Below are 25,886 nucleotides of genomic sequence, written 5' to 3'. Positions count from 1 at the left end.
ACCGATGATGGATATCTTCTTCCCCTTTGTTTGAGTCTATCCTTGATATGTTCATCCTAACCGGTGACAGATATTCTCTCCTTTTGGTATTCTACTCAGTAACTGGTAGTTGTAATCCCTATTTTGTTGTTCCCTAGAGAGTTAATCCTTGATATGTTCATCTTAATCGGTGATGGATTTCCTTCTCTTTGCGGTCTTCCGCCCAATAACCAGTAGTTGTAAATCCTGCTTTTATCCCCTTTGCAGAGTTTATCCTTGATATGTTCATCCTAATCGGTGACAGGTATTCTCTTTTTGGTATTCTATCTAGTAACTGATAGATGTAATTCCTATTTATCCCCTCTGAGTCTATCCTTGATATGTTCATCCTAACCGATGACGAATATTCTCTTTTCGTTGTTCTATCCAGCATTCGATAGATGTAATCCCCACTTTTTCAGGCACTTTATCCTTGATATGTTCATCCTAACCGATGACGGATACCCTTTCTAAATTCCTCAGGCAAGTCTATCCTTGATATGTTCATCTTAAACGATGACGGATTTTCTTTCCTTTGAGCCTTTCCTTGATATGTTCACTTTAACGAGTGACGGATATTCTCTCTCTTTGGTCTTCTGCCTAGTAGTCGGTAGTTGTAAATCCTATTTTGTGGCTTTTCCCCAGCTGTTTATTCTTACTCAATAACTGGTAACGAATACACCTCATGGTTGCCCTCAGCGAGTCATCCTTGATATGTTTACCCTAACCGGTAACGGATGTCCTCCCTGTCATACCTTGTTATTCCCTTACCCAATAATCGATAATGGATAATATATTTCTGCTCCTCCTTTATTGAAGATCTTTTCTTCCCCAATTGAGTTTGAGTGTGTATTTCCTTAGTGAAATAGTTGTTTCCTATTTAGTTTGAGTATTTCAGCTTTGTTCTGATCTACCCGTAGATGTTCCTCTTGTTCCCCGACTGAGTCGTTCCATTGATTTATTTTCTTGGAATCCCTCGAGTCCCCCAATTGTTTTAAGTCGTAGCTTGGCCTACACACAACCCTTTTTCCCTAGAGTCTTTGTTTCCCCAGTGAGTTTTCCTTATGGAATGCATTACACTCTTGTGAACTTTCAGTCTCTCTAGATTCTTTTCCTTTGTGGCAACATTTTCTCACAAAGATTATTTCAACATTTCATATCATATGCATCATGAGGTCTCTTAGGGACCAAAATTTATTTCTATATATTGTTATTTAAGCCCATTCTATTGAGTTGATGCGAAGATTTTAACCTTCATCTCCTCAGTCAGAACGTCCTTAAATAGGAGCAACTGTAAGACCCCAATTTTGACCCTGAAATCCCTCATGCTATCTCATCATATGCATTAGCATTGAGATCACACATTGGCATCCTCATTACCCCTTATTCATTGGGTTTGCATTGGGAGAGATCACCAAGCACACTTGATTGTATCATACTTTGAATTTTATTATCTTTATTAACCAAAATACCAAAAATAAGTCTTTGTATAAACTTACTCTTTTGTAGGTAGGGTATGTGCTCACCTTTGATCTATCAAGCTCACATCTAGGGTTTAAGACCCTCAATATAAGGAGTTAAATCTAGAGTTGGTTTACTATGGCTCTAAGCATCATATATGAGTCACCATGGTCTTTACATGTCATTTTTATCAAGAATTCATCAAGAGTTCGGAGTTAGTTTGCCTTAGAAACCCTATTTCATCTGGGTATCTTGTGTAACTTCTTCAACAAGCTTCTTCACCAATTGGTCAAATATTTCAAGGGATACTTCAAATTCCATCATATTATTCATATATGATCCTCCATGAGTCCCAAAAGTCAAGAGAATATCAATCTAGCAAGTTGGTCCATGGTGGTTGACTAGAGGAATTCATCTAATCAAAATTGGGGTTCCCTAGACCCTATCTCCTACAATGTTTGTCATATGAAAATTATTCCAAGAGAAACTTTCCTCTAAATGACATTCCAAGCAACTTTCGTGTTGAGGTCATAAGCTAGTTTTTCTTGGAAATTCACTTTTTATGGTGAAAGATTATAGGTCATTTTGTCTAAACCCTAATTGGGAGGTCAACATCCCAAGGCCATAACTTGCTCAATTTTTATAATATGAAAGAAATTCAAGTTGCAAAATCAAATTCAAGATGTCTACTTCAACTTTTATGTTTGGAGGAAGATCAAATTCAACTTTTATTTTCATGTGATATGAGGATACATTATAGGTCATTTTGGACCAATGCCATTGAACAAGTGATTTTCCTCAACTTCAAAAATACATAACTCCTTCATATTAAATCCAAATGAGGTCAAATTTGTGACCATTTTGAAGTACTTTGAGAGACATACAACCTTTATGAAGGAACAGTTTTCATTTGAAGCTCACATAAAAAGTTAGCCAAGGTGGAATAAGTGAACATATGGCTTGACACTTAGAATTTTTTTTGACATGTTTGATTTTCACAACTTCCACCTCAAAATTCGTCATGATCCAAGCTTCAAATGAACACGTGTTCAACATCAAAGTTGTTCCTCTTAATCTAAACTTTCCAAAAAGTCTAATTTCATCCCATTCGGATAAGATATGAGTGACTTGTGCAGGGCTTGAACGTTGGATCATCATTTGGCATAAGTGAACTTGAACCTTCCATACATAAATGCATAGCTTTCCAACATGACTTCAGCATTGTTTGTACTCAATTATGAATCAGAAGGAGTGATTACATGGGCCTAACACACGCCCATGCACCCATGCAATGTACATTACTATTTTTGGATCTTCATTTCAAGTGTGCAAATATCAATCCATGTGGCTATAAATAGAACCCCTTTCCATGAAAATTGAGGACCCTGCGCGCCAACTTTGATTCCCAACTTTCAAACCCTCTCATTTCAAAGGATAACCTTGATAATTTACATTGGAAATTGAGTTTGAATCTCACTATTTTGAGATTCAAAACTCAAAGAGTCATGTGCCTTCTAATCATTCAATTCCACTCCATCAAGAGTCCTGAGCAAGATCAATAGCAAGCAAGAGCAAGATCGATTAAATACATACCTGCATTGAAGGTATTTTCCAGAAATTTTCATCTCTTCGATTCTCACTCAATTCTCCATAATTCTTCTTAATCTTTGGTTGTCTTAAGTCCTACCAATGTAGGCAACAAGATTGAGTTGCTTTGAGGTCAAATCGAAGCAACTCAGATCACACACCTCAAAATTCAACTCCCTGTATCTTTCAATATACTTGGAGTTAGGAAAAATTGAGGCCAGATTCGAGCTCCTGAGCATTTTTACTGTAAATTCATGTTCTTCTTTTTAATTTTGGTGATGGTTGTGAGTGAACCAGTCCGGTGGAGCTCACCGGAGAAGGAGACCGGAGCTTTGGCTCCGGCGGTGTGCCGACACTCATCTAAACCACAGGATCCATTTGAAATGATTTAATCTCGTGCCATGGTTTGGCATACCATCCCTGCAGCGCTTTGACTTGACTCCACCATGGAACGCGCACTAGCAGCCACTTAATCTGCCACCTCAACTATTGAGGGAGATCAAGTGGTCCAAATTTTTTCTATTTTCTAATTTTTCACTTTATTTGGTTTATTTTCATTAATTCATATTAATTTTAATATTGATCCAAAAAATATGAGAGTTTCGCTAAATATATTTAAATAAATTCCTCTTCCATTTTCTAAATTAAAGTTATTTTTTGGATCATTATTAATATTTTTCATAATTTAATTGTTTTTGTGATTATTTTTAATTGTTTAAAAATAGTTTTATGTTTCCAAAATTAATGAATTTTTTTCTCCGATGTCCTTTGACCTTGTTTGACCTATCATAAATCTCATGGCCATTTATTTTGTGTTTTGATGAGGTTTTAGGACTTTGACCAACAATAATTTAATTTAATGCATTATTTAATTGATTTTAATTGTTTAAATGCAAAATAAATTGTGTTGAGCTTTTGATATTGACTTGTTGAGTTTGACTTATGTTGTTGGGCCTTGGTCAAGGTTGATTTGACTTGGTTGAGTTAAAATCATTGGATTTAGGGGATTGATGAAATGTACGTTTCATCTTCCAAAATGAATTAATGATTTTAATTTGATAAAAGTCCTCCTTTGACTAATTTGTGTTGATTCCATTTCCCCTCCCTCTTCGTCTCAATCTCATTCTCTTCTCATTCATTTCATGGACCTATGATGTCTATATATCCTAAGGCTAGTTGATTGCAAAATCAACACAAGTGTGGATGAGATTAGGTCCACCTCTTTTGCATATTCTTTTAAGTATGGTATCTTTTAGGAGTATGGTTCATAAATCATATCTCTAATATGCATTAGCACTAAAAAATTTATTGCCCGACCTCAAATAGTTGTGACTTCTACATAAGTCCAATTACGATTGCTTAACATAGCGCTAAATTATTGACACAAAAGGCATAAAATTCTAGAAAGTGAGGTTGTAAGTCTCCCCTCTTTCATGGTATTGTGTGGAAACTTAGCCTTTTTTCCTTCCTTTGGAAGATGCCTTGGTTCAAGGGCCCATGCTTGTGAATAGTGGGTTGAGTGTTCTCCAAAGAACGACTTAAACAAAAGCAAAAACAATATTAACCTCTAATCAATTAACTAACATTTATTTTCAAGTTATTTACTTTTATGCACTTTAATTTTATGTCTTTATTCATTTGCCATTATTCATACCATTCAACTTGTTTACTTTAATGTCATTTTCACTTTGCTCATTTCAGCCTTATCTTGTGATTATATTGTGATTGTATATACTTGTTTGTGTTTGTGGTCTTTTGACCTTAATGTACATAATAATAACAAAAACCCTAAAAGACATCTATGTGGACTGTTGGGTTTGATCTGAGACATTTGAATTAAAATTAGGCAACACTCCCTATGCAAAAGGACTTGGCCAATGCTAACTTTCATGAAACCAAGTGCTTGTGATCTGAATCTTCATCTGAAGCAAGTATTGTCATCCTATTTGAGTTCATCTGCTACATGGTCTTACTGAAGATGTTACTTTGAACCTGTGCCTAGTGCTTATCTTTGAGTTCATCTGATGCATGAGAGATTATGAAGGAGATCATGAAGTTGCTAAGCTTGGATGTGGCTATCTTTTTTTGATGCCTTGCTCTTCATCTTGTTATTTGTGTATTGATATTGCTTGATTCTAAAGTCCAAGGGAAAATTGGGATTCTATATGACATTCTTGTCTATTGGATTGCAGCCCATTGGCCAGATCTTTTCAACTCTTAACTTTTAAATTTTGGCTTAGGATTAGTCTCTTCATCTCTTCCGTACTTCTTTAATTTCAAATCCCTCCCCTCTTTCAAAATCTTCTTTGCTTGAGTTTTCTAAACTTAGACCATATTGCAAATTAGGATCTTTGGCCTTATGCCATTGAATTTCTAAAATCTTTTCTTAATCAAACTTGTAATTGAACCTAACTATACTTGATCTAAAATTTCAAAAGATAAAAAGAATTAACACTCATTCAAACTTTTAGGCCTTATGTGGACTTGTTAAACCTAAATTTTTGTTAAAACCATTGTATCCACTTTGAAATTGTTACCACGAACTATGAGGTTTTGATCCCTCATTTTATGTTGGTACGTAGGCACAAGTCCGAAGGTCTTGTCAAACAAAAAAATATAATTAATGAATTCTTTTCTCATCCCTCCCATCTATTTATTGCAAACATCATTTTGTACAAAAAACACATATGCACACAAGAAAGGGTTCCCTAGGAGAACCTAGGACACTTTGGGTGCTAACACCTTCCCTCTGTGTAACCAACCCCCTTACCTGTAATCTCTGGCATTTTATTAGTTTTGATTTGAAAACTTCTTATCTTTGGGTTTTGTTCGTACTTTTCCCTTTTCCTTTAGAAGCAATAAAAGCGTGGTGGAGACTCTGGTTTTATTGACGTTAAGTTTATCTATAGCTTAATGGTCATGAATTTACTGCTACACTCTTCATCAGGAAAATCATACTGCACTGACTGATAATTACCAATAGGTTGGTGAGCTAAATGGTCAGCCAAGATACTACCTTTAATAGCTTTCTGATATCGGTATTCAATATCATACTCTGATAACAACATCTACCAACGGGATATCAACCAAGTAGTTTGATTCAACATATACTGGCGCAGACGCTTAGCAGCCCAGGCCAATGCGTAACATGACTTCTCAAGCATAGAATACCGAGTCTCACAGTCGGTGAACTTCTTACTGAGGTAGTAAATTGCATATTCTTTCTTTCCATATTCACCTTGCTGACCAAGAACACAACCCATACATTCATCGAGCACAGTCAAATACATGACCAAAGGTCTTCCTTCAACAGGCGGAGACAGAATCAAAGGATCAAGCAGATACTCCTAGATATGATCAAAAGCTTTCTGGAAATCCTCGGTCCAATCACAAGACTGATCTTTCTGAAGAAGCTTGAATATAGACGCACATGTGGCAGTCATATGCGATATAAATCTTAAGATATAGTTCATGCGGTCGAGAAAACTTCTTACTTGTGTCTCAGATTTGGGCGTCGGCATCTCTTGTATTGCTTTGACCTTGGTAGGAACAACTTCAATACCCTTCCCGCTGACAATAAATCCCAACAAATTATCAGAACGAACACCAAAAGTACACTTATTGGGTTTCAAGTGGAGTTTGTATTTCCTCAAACATTGGAATAACTTCAACAAATGCTCAACATGCTCTTCTTCATCACTTGATTTAGAAATCATATCATCAACATAGATCTCAATCTCTTTATGCATCATATCATGAAAAAGAGTGGTTATAGCTCTCTGGTATGTTGCACCAACATTCTTTAAACTGAAAGGCATCACTCAATAAAAGAATGTTCCCCAAGGTGTAATGAATATGGTCTTCTCCATATCTTCAGGTTCCATCTTGATTTGATTATAATCGGAAAATCCGCCCATAAACGAAAATATTTATAATTTAGTTGTATTGTCTACCAACATATCAATGTGTGGCAAAGGAAAATCATCTTCCGGACTGGCTTTATTCAAATCTCTGTAATCAACACACATGCGGACTTTTCCATCTTTCTTCAGAACAGGCACAATATTGGCCACCCACTGCAGATACTTGTAGGTAACAAGGAAACCAACATCAATCTGCTTTTGCACTTCCTCCTTAATCTTTACTGCCATATCAAGATGAGTTCTTCTCAACTTCTGCTTGACTGGCGGGTATTCTAGCTTTAACAGCAATTTATGCTCCACGATCTCAGAATCTAAACCAGGCATGTCTTGATAGGACCAAGAAAATACATCAAAATAATCAACCCCTTCTTAGCTTCTGGACACAGTTGAGATCCAATCTTAACTTCCTTGACATCATCCTTTGAACCCAAGTTGATTATTTCAATTTTCTCAAGTAAACGGGATAATTCATCAGATACTTCTTCATGATCATTCTCTTCCTCAACTTAAAACACATGGAAATCAAAGTTTGGAGAGAGAGTAGGATCATTATATTCAATGGGTTTGAGAACCAACCTGCATAATGATTTGATATTTTGGTTTTAGAGAAGTGGAGTGAAAAAAATATGATGCAGATGGAAAGATTATTATTATTATTTATGTTTTTCGTGATTATCATTTTTTCAGAAAAAGCAAAAAGTAAAAATAAAACATCATAGATGTGGATGAATAAAATTGTATTTCATTGATGATAATAAGGAAAATGCCCAATAATTTTCACTTCTCCCTTAGGCATAGGAGATGGATTTTTCTCAAAAATAATAAAAACAAATTACTTAGAATGATGAATAACAGTAGGAATATCAATAGAAACCCAATTGTTGCAAGTTTGGCCACGCGTCACAAAGTTGACGCAAGCTTCGTCTTCATCACCATTGTCTTTAATAATTGCAATTGAGTGTTGATCATTCTCATGAATGAACCCCCCTCCACTACGGAAAATTGGTTGCATGACCTTGACATTGGCGTTGAATGGCCCTGGTTGAAATTTGAGTCTTGCTTTATTATTTTTCTTAGAGACTTCCACAACACGACCCCATTTATCAATGTTGTCATCCTAAATAGCCTCATGTGCATCCTTTAAAGAAGACATGGGAGCCTCAGCTTTCTTTAATTCATTAGCAATGGACAAAGCTTGGAACAACGTTCCAACTTCCTCCTCAGCATCAACATACGTGAAAGATGACAAATGGCTCATCAACAATTCCTTCTCTCCACCAACAACGACAAGCTTACCGTTCTTCATAGATTTCAGCTTTTGGTGAAGAGTAGATGTCACAACTCCATATTCATGAATCTATGGCCTTCCTAACAAGCAGCTATAGGCCGGGTGGATATCGATTACCTGGAAAGTAATTTGTAAATCACTCAGACCTATCTTAACTGGAAGGTCCACTCCTCCAATGACATTTTTACGAGAACCGTCAAACGCTTTAATGAACACTCCGTTATACCTCATCGGGGAGCCTTGATAGGAGAGTCTTGATAGAGTTGACTTTGGTAACACATTTATTGATGACCTTGTATCAACCAACACATTGGAAAATGTGTCATCCTTACACATTTAGTGATGACCTTGTATCAACCAACACATTTATGTAACGCCAAATTGTGATTTTTGCCTTCCTCGGGAAGTTCCTCATCACAAAAGCTCAAATTTTTACAAGAAGTGATGTTAGCAACAATGTGGTCAAACTGATCCATAGTAACATCGTGTTCAATGTAAGCGTGTTCCAACACTTTCTGTAATGCTTCCCTGTGTGCTTCAGATTTCATCAACAATGACAACACATAGATCTTTGACGGCGTTTAGAGCACACGACGACTATGGGTCACCTTCACTACATCTGCGATATTTACCACTGAATCTAGACCTAGAAGAGGAACCTCTTGACCATTTTCAATCATTGTGGCATTATAGTGATATGGTACAGCTTTATCGGATGCATAGGGGTTTTCGTTACTTTTAGGAGTCGCCACTTTTCTGTAGCGGGGTTTTCGTTACTTTTAGGTTTATTGACTAAACCAAAAGTCAACATACAATTCGAGTCGCCACCGCACTTTTATTTGTCCAAAGGAAAGGCTAAAAAGAGAACAAAAGCCAAGTAAGAAGTTTTTCAAATCAAAAACTAATAAAAATGCCAGAGATCTGGGTAAGTGGGTTGGTTATGAAATGGGAAGGTTTTACGCACCCAAAACATCCTTAGTACTCTAAGAGAACCTCTCTTTGCAAATATGTATTGTAGGTTGGTATTTGTGAAAAGATTTGCGCAAAAGATTGGAGGGATGAGAAGAGAATAGATTATATTTACAAATTTGTTGTTTGAATGGATGAACCCATTGCCTACGTACCATCAAAAAGGAGGATCAAAACCTCGTAGTTCGGGGTAAAAATCTCAAAGATTGGTGAATTGATTTCATCAAAAGCGTTAAGGTCTTTCGTTATCAACGGGAGATAACTGAACCTAAACCAACAATCCACCATGTGAGGAAGGCTTCAACATGCTAGTGAGGGGTTAACCCTATAATAAGCATGGAAGACTTATAATCCAATCACTAAGGATGAGGTGAGATTTACATCAACCACTATGAAAACTCAAACCTATGGCTAATGTTTTTGAAAAGGTTTTAACAAGTGGCCATTGGAACCATAAAGCAACTTGAAATGAGTTATATTTACAAGTTAAAGTTATTTACAAACTGACGTCAAAGTTGGATTAATGTTTATTCACAATGAGTATTTATGAAAAGAGTTTTGAAAAGTCAAAGGCATAAGGCCTAGGTTTCTAATTTGAAATAAAGTCAAAGTTTTGAAAATGATTTTGGCTTGGTTAGAGTGGGGAGAAGAAGAGAAGGGCTATTCCTAAAGCAAACAAAGACGAGAGGGAAAAGATAAAACCCTTGGAGTTCCTTTTCTTGAAGTCATAGAGATGACTCAAGATGCTCCTTTCCTTCAGATTTAGCACACAAACAAGCAATCAATAATTTGAATTCAAGCTCCTAGGATCTCCATTTGGCTTGGATCTTAACTTGGCTACTCATGACAATGATCCTCTTTTCACACTCTTAAGATGGAATCCCTATCACACAAAAGCAAACATCAAAAAGCTCACCACACAATAAAGGGAATGGACAAAGAATAAGTTTGAGGAGAAGTCATTTGATATCAACTTTAAGTTTTAGCATTCTAAAGGCATGAGGCCTAGTTGCTCTTCAACAGATTTTGCATTCTAAAGGCATGAGGCCTAGTTCCTCTTGAACTCATTTGAGCATGGGTAAGTCCTAATTCTAAGTCCTTTCTCCTTTTGCATTTTGGTCCACATCAAAACAAACACAAACAACACAAAATAGCAATATATTTATATAAAATTAATGGGCTCGAATGAGCAAAAGAAAAATGACATAAACATAAAATATGTGCTCAAGTGAGCAAAGGTGAAAATCAATATGAATAATGAGCAAGAAATAAATGACATTAAAAGTAAATGTCAAGAAATTAAAATCTCAAATTAAAGTTAGTAGTTAGTGAGGTTATCTTAGCTTGTCATAAGACAATGTAGCGCTATGTTAAGCAATCGTAAGTGGACTAATGTAGTAGTCACACCTATCTGAGATCGGTCAATAAGAATATAGGTAAAGAACACAGGTTAGAGATCATGACCAGTAAGCCAAGCTCCATAAACTTGCCATGCCAAAACAAAAGGGGAAGGGCCTTGTATTGACTTTTGGTTATTTTCTTGACCAAGAAGCAACCTATCTTGGACACAAAACAACTCACTTGATCATGGATCAAGTTGAGTTTGGTTTGGATCAAAGAAGGTTAAACTTCTCATTTGTCAAGACCAACCTCAATACTTTAACTCATTGGCCAATGATGGAAAGAAAGGGATGAAGATGAAAGGGATGGGAAAAGAAGACAACAACCAAATCCAATTGATCAAAGTTGAATCAAATCAACCTCAATCAACACCAAACAGAAGAGAAATGAAGATAATAAGTCAAGAAGTCAACAATGTTTTTTTGGTATTTTTTTGAATTAAAATAACATACAAATAAAAATAAACAACTAAGGTTGAACCTCCAATTCAATTCAAAACAACTTCAACAAGTCCAATTAAATTCTCATAGGTTCATCATAGTCAAACAAACTTTGACTAATTTTCTCACCAATTTTTGAAACCAGAAAGTAATTAAAAACAATTAAAAAAAACAATTAAAAGTAGCATAATAAGAATTAAAATCTCAAATAATCTCAAAACAATCAAGAAATTATTGCGACTATTTTTCATTGATTTATCATGATCCATAGATGTTATGAAAATATTTTTGGATTTTTTAAAAATTAGAAAGTATTTTAAAATGAATTAAAACCAATAAAAAACAAGTAATTCATAAAAAATATCAAATGAAGTCACAAAAATAATTAAAAATCATAATATGAAAATAGATTTTTCAAGAAATTTTTTGGAATTGGTCTCATATTTTTCTAACTTCCAATGAATTTTTAATGAATTTTTGAAAATGAAATGAATTAACTAAAAATAAAATGAAAAATGAAATAAGCGAAAAAGCCAGAGCCATCAGATGCATTTCATTAATTGACGTGGCACATGTGGATGGCTGGGATCTGAGGAAACACGTTACACATGAGTCAAGCGCGCAACACCAAGCATTAAAAGAAGTAATTGAAAGGGACGTGTGAGATTTGATCGTGGCAAGGTGATCCAATGGCCAGGGAATGACACACATGGTGGTGATGGTGGAAACCACCATCTTCTCCGGCCAGACAACAAATTCTGGCCACCAGTTGCAGGAAATAAAATCTTAATGAAAATTAAAAACAAGGCCATGGAAATGAAGCTCGTGTGATGGAGATCATCACTGTACCAATGGATCTCCCTCACTCTTCCTATATTGAGAGAAATGTGAAGGAGATCATACTGCTTGTTCATGAAATGGTAAATTAAATGCATCAACAACTTGCCTCAAGTGTGAGGACTTCAGAAAACCACAGAAAAACAAGAATGCTACATTGAATTAAGAGTTCTAGATCCAAAAAGTTTGAGAATAATCCTTTGAATTGATGCACTTCTGGCCACAAATTCTCCAAGATCCTTGCTCCTCTTTGATCTGTGGATGTAATGGAAGTGATAGGCTAAGGAATTTGGCTTTAAAACTCAGCTAATGATGTTGAATTTGAAGCTCGAAAAAGTGAAGAAAAGTGATTAATTCCCTTAGTAATGGCTATGGTTTCACTTCTGCAGCACTTGGGATCTCCAAAAGGTTAGCAAATGAATGAGGGGAAGCCTCTATTTATAACTGAATGCATCAGCTGATCATGCTTTGTTCATGTGCATGGCAAATGGAATTTGAATTGCATGGGCATGTGTAAGCGTGTGGAAGGCCTAATGATGGCTGAAACAAATTGCTGAGCTCAAGTGAAATGCATTTGGATGTGCACATTGAACTGAACAAGCTTGCATTTCAAGTTTTAGCATACAATATCCAAAATGCACCTTAATGGAAATAAATTCAAAACTTACAAATGGTAGACCCAAATGAGTATTGTGAGTAATGGTTGGAAAGCCCTTGAAATAAGGAACAAAAGTAATGTTTGGAAAAAAATCATTTGGCATGTGAAAATTGATGAAAACTGGCTGGGAAAATTCAAGTACAAAACATGTTCAAATCACTTTGAAAATTTTCACCAAAAGCAAGCTTAATAAAACCCCTCTGTTTTCATGATATAAACTTCAAATGAAAAAACCTTCAACCTAAAAGTTGTATATCTTTTCAAGATGGTCAATCTAGACTCAAATTTTGCATCATTTTGATTTTCTATGACAAAGTTATGGGTACTTGAAGTTGGGTACTTTTTCAAATTGAAAGAATTAGGTCCAAAATGACCTATAATGTTTTGCATTATCACATGTATTATTTTAGGATTATGAAATTTTTTACAACATAACATTTTAAGTAGACATTTCAAGATTTCACATGCATTTGGTTCCACCTCAAAATCATAAAAATTAAGGAAGTTATGCCCTTGGTAAGTTGACCCAAAATTAGGGTTTCAGTCAAAATGACCTATAATTTTTTGAAATGAATGATGACCTTCCAAGTTTCAAATAGATTTTTGATGAACATTAAAGTTGTTCATATGGTTCTTAAGCACATTTTTCCTCTTGGTGTAATCTTCATTCAACAAACACATCAAAAGTTATATCTCATTGGACCTCAGCTTAGTAAGATGACTTGATTGGCCAACGTTTCAAGGCCAAACTTCCAATCTTGATGAATAAATGATCGAGGTACCTCAAATAGGCCCACATATGCATAAAATTACGAATTAAATAACTTCCCTTGATTAAATTTGATCATAGGTTGAGATTGCTTCATGGGCAAGGCACAGTCAAAGCATAATGAAATTAGGGTTTCCTTGGGAAACAATCTTCATGCCCTTTGGGTTATCTTGATCAAATTGGAAAATTGAGATATTTGGGAGACATACATGATGATTAGGAGCTTTATGGACCATTGTCATGCTTTTTATCATCTTCATCTAGCCATTTCAATGGGCTTAGGAGCCTCCTAGGAGCATTGTGGAGCACATGATCACTTGAGCTTCAAAACAAAAAGAGTTAGTGACATATTTTTGTGCTTTTGGTTAGTAATCAAATAGGAAAAGCAATAATATACAATACAAGCATGCTTGGTGATCTCAAATCGCTCAAACAAGTCCCCACCCTAGGGTTAAGGAGCCAAACATGTTGTGATCCTTGAGGCAATGCACTTGTGCAATGACATGATTCCATGCGGGATCTTAGGGTCAAAATTAGGGTCTTACACATAGGAGACTGGGTCCTCTAACCGTATTACCAACGGTGATACCGATCTATTGACATTATTGTTGTTGCTGCTATCAAACTGGATGGCTACCCGCTCAGGGGTCTTGAACACCGGCACAATGACATTCACATAATTTCCCATATTCCTCGACTATTGAATCTGGATTACATTCTCATCCATCAACTTCTGGATATCCCTTTTGACAATCATACACCCTAGGGGTTGACACTACAAATTACACAACCATCATGGTCATGTTCACAATTACTAATTAAACACAAAGTTCTATGATCTCTGGATACGCCGTACATCAAAAACTCTAAAAATTCCCTTGGCAGTTGTCCACCATGTTGACAGAAGTGTTACCATGAGCGGGCAATGGATTGGCTTTCTCATTTGGAGCTCTGTCCTTAAAGGACACCATACGACTCTTCACATGTTTCTGAAATTCATATTTCAGCGGATATCAATTTTCTATATCATGACCAGGGGCTCCCTGGTGAAAAGCACAATGAAGATCAGGCTTTAACCACCATGGTAGTGGCTCAGGAATTTGCGAAGGATTTCTCGATTGAATAAGATTCTTGAGTTCTAGAGACGGGTACAATTCTGCATACTTCATAGGAATAGGGTCAAATGAGACCTTCTGCATATCAAAATTTTGCTGATGATAATTGTTGTTGTTGTAGTTGGTTCTTTGATGTGGTTGTTGTCGATGTTGTTGTTGAATTGGAACTGGTTGATTGTTGGAATTGTTGGAAAAAATTGGAACTACTGACAAAAGTTGGTGATGATGTTAACGGGATTGAGAACTTTTCCTTGCAATAGGCCTCCTCTTCCTACCTTCCGACACTGCATTAGTCTCGCCTTCCTTCTTCTTAGAAAAACTCCCTCCATACTTCTTCCTAGTTGACGCCGCTTCCTTAGACAAACGTCCTTCACGAACTCCTTCCTATATTCTCATCCCCATGTTTACCATTTTAGTAAAATAATTTGGGGCACTTGCAATCATGCGTACGTAGTAAAACGAGCTCAGTGTTTTCAAGAAGATCTTGGTAATCTCCTTCTCTTCAAGAGGTGCACTGATCTAAGCAGCTAATTCTCTCCATATTTTAGCATATTCTTTTAATGTCTCTTTATCCTTTTGAGACATGGACCTCAACTGGTCTCTATCTGGTGCCATATCAATATTGTACTTGTACTGCTTGACAAAGGCCTCGCCCAAGTCATTGAAAGTATGAATGCTGGTACTGTCCAGACCCATGTACCATCTCAGGGCAACTCCAGTAAGACTATCTTGGATGTAGTGAATCAATAGCTAATCTTTATCAGTTTGAGTAGACATTTTCCTGGCATACATAACAAGATGGCTCAACAGACAGGTATTCCCTTTGTATTTTTCAAAGTTTGGGACCTTGAGTTTCACCGGAATTTTGATGTTGGGAACCAAATAGAGTTCAGCAACACTTTTTCCAAACAAAATTCTCCCTCACAGAGTCTTCAATTCTTTGTGCAACTCAAGGAATTGATCCTTCATTTCTTCCATCTTCTCGTAGACATCTAGACCTTCAGACGGTTCAAAATGGTAGATGGTCTCCTTAAAACGAGGCAGAGTGTGAATGATGGGAGGAGGCACTGACATGATCGGGCTAGATACCAGCAGAGAAACAAACATGGGCGCATACCTCTCTGGCACGAAATTTGGTGGCATTCCCCAAGGGAATCCAGCAGGCATAGCAGGAATGGACTGGCTGGAAGCTGCAACAGGAACAGTTGGCAAAGCAATCTCAGAAATGACAGTCCTCTGAGGAGAAGGAGTTGCAGGACACGGTGATGGCTGATTCTGAGCAGTAATGACTCACTCCATCAACAATGTAAGTCTACTAAAGGAGTGTATTTCCTGTGAATGCGTCGAATCTTGGACTCAAAGGATGTCTTCATCTGAGCCTTCTCGAGGACAAGCTGGTCAACAATCTTCTTCCAAGCATCGGAAGCTGGAGGTATGCTAGAGGAAAATAAATCCTCTGTCTCTTCACTACACGGTCTTCCAGGATCTCAATAAGTGCATCTTTGTCTTTCGATCTCAAGCTGCAACTCCTCATGCTTTCGGTTCAAAGCATGGAATCGCTCTTCCCATATATCTCTCTCTTTCTTCATCTTGGCAAGTGCGTCTTCAACTCTTCACAACCTTGGTTAGGGAGAGTTAATGGCTCATCCACAACCAAATATATAGGTCTTCCACAAGTGTACGACATCTTCAACTCCAAAGCTCTCTTCTTCACCTAGATAGTGTAAGCTTCTAGAGCTACACAGTTGCATGAACCAAGCTCGAATATGCCCTTCCTATGCACATTATGCCAATCATACATCATCCTCTTCTTTAAATGTTGGGGATCTTTACCCTCCTGATAGAATACACCTTCTAACTAAGTGTTATTAGGTTTATCTCTCAAGGGGAACCAGAGTTGACGATGGGCCAAAGCAGGGTTATAGTTAATTCCTCTTTGCGTACCAATGAGAGGCACATTAGAGAACTCACCACAACTATCAATAATATCCAAGCTACCCAATGCAGAATCATACTAAACAATATCATCATTAGTGAGAGACATAAGTCTCTGGGACCACCATAGACATTGTTTGTTCTCCATAAAAGTAGGCATCTAAGGTAAGTGCGAAATAAACCACTTATACAGGAGAGGAACACAACACATAATAGTTCCACCACCTTTAGAATTCCTCAAATGCAGAGAAGTACATGTCACCCAACATAGTAGGAACAGGATTTCAAATCAAGAAGATTCTAATGGCGTTAACATCAATAAAACTGTCAATGTTAGGGAACAAAACTAAATCGTAGATGAGCAAAACAAAGATAGCTTCAAAATCACCCATTCTACCGGCTTGAGCAAAAATAGTAGCTCTACCTATGAGGAACTCTGAAGTCAACCCCAAAATTCCTACTTTCTTCACCAAATGAGCATCAATCTCAGATTTCTTCAAATGAAGAGCTTTAGCTATGACATGAGATCTGGGAATTTTCTCTAATCCACTGAAAGGTACCTTGTCAGATACAGGCATACCCAAGAGATGGGCATACTCCTCCAACATAGGCATAAGCTGATAATCAGAAAAGTGAAGCACCGGTAGAGAGGGTCATAGAACTGAACCAAAACACTCAGAAGTTCTTCAACCATATCAGTAGATAATACAAACAAGAGTTTCCCATGACGTTGCTTGAAGTATAATAGATCTAGTACAAAGGATGACAACTTCCTTAGCTCTTTCAAGTCAGGACATCTAAAACTGTACTTCTTAGTGTTCCTTCTTCCATAATCCATGGTCTGACAATATTTGCAAATAATACCTCAGTTTCCTTGAAATTTATTTTTCTGTGATGAATGTTATGATGCGCATGTATGCATGGATGCAACAATCACACATAAGGGATCACACACAAGGCAAGCACAAACAAAGGTCAAGGATGGATCAAGTCGTTATCAAGATCAAATATCCGTTTTGATAGATTATGGTTTTCACCTTATCAACACCCAAGCTCTATTGATATTGATGAGACTTGATCGGTTCAACCGAGAATCAAAGGGTTTATTGTGAGTCACGAGCATGGAGTCGGGTTAAGAACCATCCCAAAGGAGTATACTAAGGATAAAACCTGTAGATCATGTTCTAAAGAGTTCCTAGAGTCTTAATCCCATATATCGGGTATTATAGGTTAGGATGACTGACTCATCAACCTATAATATTCTCAAGAGAAACACGTCTGGGTGTAGTATCACGTAACAACTATTATCAAGTCTACACTTGAACATTTTCCACACTACATCCTAAATAGGCCGAGTTGGGGTAACGTTCTACGGTCCTCAGCTTCTCGGACCCCAAATCAGAGAAAGTAATGCTTATCCAAAAATAACTTGTGTGTCATCGGTAACTCTAAAGAGGTCTCCACTGATTAGATGGGTCTCAAGCCAACTTGTTAAGGACTACTCCACACAAGTTGAACATGACTATACTATCCTCCTATCTTAATTTCACTCAAGTTCGGGTTAGGACTTATCTCACCGCTCAGAGATCACCAAGCACAACAGACAGATTATATCATACAAACAATATATACAAAAATCAAATATAAAAATATATACGCATAAAAAAAGTAGGCTAAACCCACTAAAGACTACTCCCTAGCAGAGTCACCACTTAATTTCTGTAGCGGTAAATTCATGATCATCAAGCTACGGATAAAATTAACGTCAGTAAAATTGACGCTACACATGAGTCAAGTGCGTAACACCAAGCATTAAAAGAAGTAATTGAAACATACGTGTGAGATTAGATCGTGGAAAGGTGATCTAATGGCCAGGGAATGACACATGTGGTGGTGGTGGTGGAAACCACCATCTTCTCCGTCCAGACAACAAATTCCAGCCACCAGTTGCAGGAAATAAAATCTTAATGAAAATTAAAAACAAGGCCATGGAAATGAAGCTCGTCTGATGGAGATCATCATTGTACCTATGGATGTCCCTCACTCTTCCTATATTGAGAGAAATGTGAAGGAGAAAATCATGGTGTTCATACTGATTTTTCATTAAATGGTAAATTAAATGCATCAATAACTTGCCTCAAGTGTGAGGACTTTAGAAAACCACAAAAACACAAGAATGCTACATTGAATTAAGAGTTCTAGATCCAAAAAGTTTGAGAATAAACCTTTGAATTAATGCATTTTTGGCCACAAATTCTCCAAGATCCTTGCTCCTCTTTTATATGTGAATGTAGTAGAAGTGATAGGCTAAGGAATTTGGCTTTAAAACTCAGCTAATGATGCTAAATTTCAAGCTCAAAAAATTGAAGAAATGTTATTAATTCCCTTAGTAATGGCTATGGTTTCACTTCTGCAGCACTTGGGATCTCCAAAAGGTTAGCAAATGAATGAGGGAAAGCCTCTATTTATAACTGAATGCATCAGTTGATCATGCTTTGTTCATGTGCATGGCAAATGGAATTTGAATTGCATGGGCCTGTGTAAGCGTGTGGAAGGCCCAATGATGGCTGAAACAAATTGCTGAGCTTAAGTGAAATGCATTTGGATATGCACATTGGACTGAAAAAACTTGCATTTCAAGTTTTAGCATACAATATCCAAAATGCACCTTAATGGAAATAAATTCGAAACTTACTAATGGTAGACCCAAATGAGTACCGTGAGTAATAGTTGGAAAGCCCTTGAAATAAGGAACAAAAGAAATGTTGGGAAAAATATCATTTGGCATGTGCAAATTGATGAAAACTGGCTGGGAAAATTCAAGTACAAAACATGTTCAAATCACTTTGAAAATTTTCACCAAAAACAAGCTTAATCAAACCCCTCTGTTTTCATGATACAAGCTTCAAATGAAAAACCCTTAAACATAATATTTGTAGATATTTCCAAGATGGTAAATATAGACTCAAAGTTTGAATCATTTGGATTTTCTATGACAAAGTTATGGGTACTTGAAGTTGGGTACTTTTTCAAATTCAATGAATTAGGTCCAAAATGACCTATAATGTTTTGCATTATCACATGTATTTATTTTAGGATTATGAAACTTTTTCCAACATAACATTTGAAGTAGACATATCAAGATTTCCAATGAATTTGGTCCCACCTCAAAATCATAAAAATTAGGGAAGTTATGGGCTTTGTAAGTTGACCCAAAATTAGGGTTTCAGTCAAAATGACCAATAATGTTTTGAAATGAATGAAGACCTTCCAAGTTTCAAATGTATTTTTGATGAACATGAAAGTTGTTCATATGGTTCTTAAGAACATTGTTTATCTTTGGGTCATATTGATTTGACAAACACATAGAAAGTTATATCTCATTGGACCTCAGCTTAGTCAGATGACTTGACTAGTCAACTTTTCAAGGCCAAACTTCCAATCTTGATGAATAAATGATTGAGGGACCTTAAATAGGCTCACATATACATAAAATGATGAATGAAAGAAGTTCCCTTGATTAAATTTGATCAGAGGTTGATATTGCTTCATGGGCAAGGCACAGTCAAAGCATAGTGAAATTAGGGTTTCCTTGGGAAACAATCTTCAAGCCCTTTGGGTTATCTTGATCAAATTGGAAAATTGAGATACTTAGGATACATGCATGATGATTAGGAGCTTTATGGACCATTGTCATGCTTTTTCTCATCTTCATCTAGCCATTTCAATGGGCTTAGGAGCCTCCTAGGAGCATTGTGGAGCACATGATCACTTGAGCTTCAAAACAAAAAGAGTTAGTGACATATTTTTGTGCTCTTGGTTAGTAATTAAATAGGAAAAGCAATAATATACAATACAAGCATGCTTGGTGATCTCAAATCTCTCAAACAAGTCCCCACCCATGGGTTAAGGAGCCAAACATGCTATGATCCTTGAGGCAATGCACTTGTGCAATAACATGATGCCATGAGGGATCTTAGGGTCAAAATTAGGGTCTTACAGATGCCCCTATTTAAGGTTATTCTAGCCGGAGATATGAAGGTTAAAATCTTCGTCTCGACGAGATAGAATGGGCTTAAATAATAACAAAGAGACAAATTTTGGTCCCTAAGAGACCTCATGATGCAAATGTACGTATGTAGAATAAAATCTTCATGGTGAATAATTGCCACAAAGAAAAAGAAATCGGGAGAAGCTGAAAATCCATAGGAGTAACACACTCACTAGGGAGACAGAGACTCTATGGGAAATAAGGTAAAATTGCGTGACCAGGTCACGACTTGAAAACTTGTTGGGAGACACGAAGGGATTCTACGAAAATAAATCAATGGAAAGACTCGAGCTGACGCAAAGATGCATGTATTGGGGAATATGCCAATACAGCAAAACTATCCACAAAGGATACATCGGATAAAATCCGGACTCATACGGGGATGTCCACAAAGGACTCAGCTGAGAGAGAAACAACGAGATATTACCGGCTACTGGGTAATGAACTCAAAGAGAGACATGTTATCAAAACACCGGTTACTGGGTGAGAGAATAACATGCTCAGGGAGAAAGAATATCTAAGACCGGTATAAGGGTGAGAGATATCAGTCATCCGAAACATCTGAGGAGGACCCAAAAGGCACATCTCAACTCAGGAAAATCTGACTCCACAGGGGTCAAAAGGTCATAATAGGGAGCAGAAGGAAGGAACACCAGGGATACCGGTTACTGGGCATATAATAGGTGACCAACCAGGCGTGAATTGGGAACATATCCAAGACACTCATCATCCGAAGGGAGGGCTGAAAAAGCAAACTCGACTTACAGGATGGACATTCGATTCCACAAGGAAATACAAATCTTACTCGACTGGGGAAGAAAAAGACTTCGACTGAAGAGCGCATGAGATATATTATCTACTACCGTTATATGGGTAAAAATGTAGATAACATACTCGCATGGAAGATTATCCACAACCGGTTACTAGGTTGATGAAGGATAAATAGACCAAAAAGAAAGGACATCGGGATACCAGTTACTGGGTATAAAATGATGACCAATCAAAAGGAGAAACAATCATTACCAAACAAAGGTAAATGAAAGATGACTCTCCAGGGATAAATTGCCTGAAAAAAGCAATTGTCCAAGAGATATATCACTGGTTAATGGGTGGTATACTCAAAAACGAAGGAATATCAATACCGATTACTAGGTAAAGATAACCAACAAAGAGGGGATTACATCTACCGGTTACTGGGTAGAAAACCACGGAAATAGGACTTACAACTATCGGTTACTGGGTAGAAGGCCACAAAATCCGCTGGGGAAAGGATGAACAATTACTGGTTACTGAGCAATTGAACCACTAAACCACAGGGAAATACAGGGGATAACAAGAAAGGAAGTCAATCTAGGAACAAACGAGAAGGACGCAATCAAACAGGACTCAACCCGATGAGGATATAACTCAGGGGAGTAATTCCATCCCGATACACAACTAGGGAGGAAACTGGAACAACAATCATCCACGAGGACGTAACTCACTGGGGAAGAAAGAAGGAAAGATAGACACTTTCTGCCTATGGGGCTGACTCTATATGGAGAGATCAGACACAAACATCTGCTTGGGGAAGAACATTTCACCAATAGCAGGAGATGACAAGCAAAGATATATGGCAAAGAATGCAATCATGAATATCTGAATGCTATGATTATGCATGCATATGCATGATTTGTGTATGATTAATGTTGACAAACAGACGTAGCTAACACAAACAAGTCCAAGAATCACGAACAGACACTCTGCAAACATCTCAACAAGAACGGTGAAGCCTACTCGAGAAACTCAGCTTTGGAACAACCCGAGAAGGATGAAAACAAATCATTGGGGATATTAAACCCTATCCCAAAGCTACACTCGCTGAGGATACAAAGAAGATGTATTCAGGAATAGCGATAGAAGATAATCCAACAGAGAACTCAACTCTGATGGGGGATCATCTCTAGAACAAGAGAAGATTTTAACCACAACTGGGAAGAGGCAAAGTCAGAGCTTCCAACTGCAAGAGGTAACACTCTGCACAGGAGAAGTCTTCCAGAGCAAACAATCCTGACAAAAGGAAAATGCAAAAGAATCTGTTGGGGAGTTTCCATCAACTCTCTCGGGAACAGGTGATTAATAACAATAAGATCCGCCGGAGAAGACACTCTATTGGGGAAACTTATCAAGGAATGATGTGGAACTCCGTGGGGAACAACCACCAATCAGATGTACGTCAATCAAAACACTCCCTTCTAACTGCTGGAGAGGAATCTCTACAAAGGGGAAAATACCATTTTGCTCCACTGGGGAAGGAAATAAACATCTTCATCACCAGCTCTCAATGCTAGAAGAAATCTTCAGACTCGGAGGAGATACAAACATCAAACTCTTATCTGGCAACCCTACTGGGGACAAGCTATAAGTGCTCTCGAGGGAACTACCCTGGCTGGAGAAATTGGAAATGAATCCTTCATCCACAAGCGACATATCGGGGATACCTCTTTTCAAAATAAATGAAAAGGAAAATAAGCTCTTCATCAATTGCACTAGGCAACTTCCTGTTGAGGAGCCAAATATCTGGAAAGATAGCTCTGCAGGGAACACATGCTTACTCCACTGGAGATCCTTATTCAGGCTGGGGAAAAGACAGCCTTCCTCGCGAGCAGACAGTCAGGATACCGATACAAGGAATACTCTCAACTTAAAACATATCAACTTTTATCAATCTATAAGGGATTTTAGGTCAGTCCACACAAGGGATGACAACCATATAAATGATAAAACACAAATGCTAGTGCCAGACTCTCTGGGAAGCTGATGAAGTATCATTCTTTCTGCGCTCGCTAGGGAGAAAACTGAAAGCTGATGAAGTATCATTCTTTCTGCGCTCTCTGGGGAGAAAACTAAAAGCTGATGAAGAGGATATAAGAATTCCAGAATATAAACAAATTTCTTACCCTTGGGTGATCATACTATCCTTGGGAAAGCACTGAGGACATTCCACTTATCCTTTCAGTCATTGTGAATGTTCACTTTGTTTAAAAACATTTTATTCATGAAAACTTTATTTGTTTAAAACAATGATATTCATCAATTAAAACATGCAAACATTTGTTAAACAGAAACAAATAAGAGTGCAAAGAATTGGGTAAAGGCTCAAATTTATTTAAGAGAATGGTAGTCCGCAAATGAGGAGACTCCATGGATCTTTACAAATTTGAAATTGGTGATATACATGGAAAAGGGCTACATTGAACATAATGACCGTTTCTCCACCAACTTTGAATCCACTGTATTCAAAACTTCAGTTGATGATGACTGAGCGAGAATCTTTGACAAATGATAGTGGTAGAACAAAGTCTTGTCAGAATGCAGTTACTTGCCAAATCTCTAATTTTTGCCTAGATTTCCCCAGGGTGAGGTACTCAATCTAGCGGAATATATATATATATATATATATATATATATATATATATATATATATATATATATATATATATATATATATATATATATATATATATATATATTCATTTTTTTGTCTCTAACTTTTGCCTGGATTGCCCTTTCGGGTTTTCAATCCACCGAGACGCTCATTTTTGCCTAAGTCGTCCTTTCGGGTTTTCAACTTAGCGAGCTATTCTGTTTTTATTTTTAGGCGAAGTATTTCTTGACTGCATCTGAATTCACAGGACGAGTGAAATCCTCCCCATCCATAGTTGTTAGCAACAAAGCACCGCCTTAAAAGGCTCTCTTAACAACGTATGAACCTTCATAGTTTGGAGTCCACTTGCCCCTGGAAATGGGCGCGAAAGACAAGACTTTCTTGAGTATGAGGTCACCTTCTCGGAACACACGAGGCTTGACCTTCTTATCAAAGGCTTTCTTCATCCTCTGCTGATATAAATGACCATGGCACATGGCAGTTAATCTCTTTTCTTCAATCAAATTCAGTTGGTCATAACGACTCTGAACCCATTCATCCTCAGTCAACTTGGCTTCCATCAAGACTCTCATTGATGGGATCTCGACCTCTACGGCGAGCACATCCTCCATGCCATATACAAGAGAGAAAGTGGTTTCCCCTGTTGAAGTGCGGACGGATGTACGACAGCCATGCAAAGCAAATGGCAGCATCTCATGCCAATCTTTGTACGTAACAACCATCTTCTGAATAATCTTCTTAATGTTCTTGTTAGCAGCTTCAACAACCCCATTCATCTTGAGTCTATAGGGAGAAGAATTATGATTATCTTGAACTCGCTACACATCTCTTTCATCATCTTATTGTTCAAGTTAGACCCATTATCAGTAATGATCTTGTCTGGCACACCGTATCGGCATATGAGTTGGTTCTTGATAAACTTCACGACCACCTGCCTGGTCACATTTGCATACGATGCTGCTTCAACCCACTCGGTGAAATAATCAATGGCTACGCATCTGAGCAAAACCATGTCAAAATTCCTCTTGTAAACCACCTCACCATTAAGGTAGAAACTTCTAGATAATCTCCTCAAAGTCTTCTTGTCTTTAATAGATGCCCCAGGTGGGTAAGTCTGACTTTGGAGAAATCACTTGATATCATAGTACCACGGCTTACCATCTTCTACTTCCTCAACTGCAAATACATGAGTCCGTCTATCCAAGCGCATTACGGTAATATTGGGGACTTCATTCCAATAGTTGACAACAATCATTGAAGCAAGCGTAGCGAGAGCATCCGCCATTCGATTCTCATCTCGAGGAATATGATGAAAGTCAACCTTAGTAAAGAAAGTTGAAATCCTCCTCGCATAATCCCTATATGGAATGAGGCCAGGATGATTCGTCTCCCATTCACCCTTAATCTGATTAACAAGGACCGAATCACCATAAACATCAAGAAGTTTGATCCTAAGATCAATACATTCTTCCAAACCCATAATATAAGCCTCATACTATGCCACATTATTCGTGCATTTGAAAGTTAGCCTTGCTGTAAAAGGAAAATGTGTGCCCTGAGGAGTAATAATCACTGCCCCAATACCATTTCCATACTGATTGACAACACCATTGAACACCATACCCCATCAGGAACCAGGCTATAGCCCTTCATCGAGCATAGGCTCATCACAATCTTTCATCTTTAAATACAGAATCTCATCATCGGGGAAGTCGTATTGCACAGACTGATAATCTTCAATTTTTTGATGCGCCAAGTGGTCAGCCAAGATACTACCTTTAATGGCTTTTTGAGCTCGATACTCAATATCATACTCAGATAACAAAATCTGCCAAAGGGCAACCCTCCCAATTAAAGCAGGCTTCTCAAAGATATACTTGATTGGATCCATTTTGGATATCAACCAAGTTGTATGATTCAACATATACTGGCGTAAACGCTTAGCAGACCAAGCCAAAGCATAGCATTTCTTCTCAAGCATTGAGTACCGAGACTCACAGTTGGTGA

Source organism: Lathyrus oleraceus, chromosome 2 (assembly GCF_024323335.1).
Source record: "Lathyrus oleraceus cultivar Zhongwan6 chromosome 2, CAAS_Psat_ZW6_1.0, whole genome shotgun sequence".
Classification (NCBI taxonomy): Eukaryota; Viridiplantae; Streptophyta; class Magnoliopsida; order Fabales; family Fabaceae; genus Lathyrus; species Lathyrus oleraceus.
Note: the sequence above shows the minus strand (reverse complement) of the source record.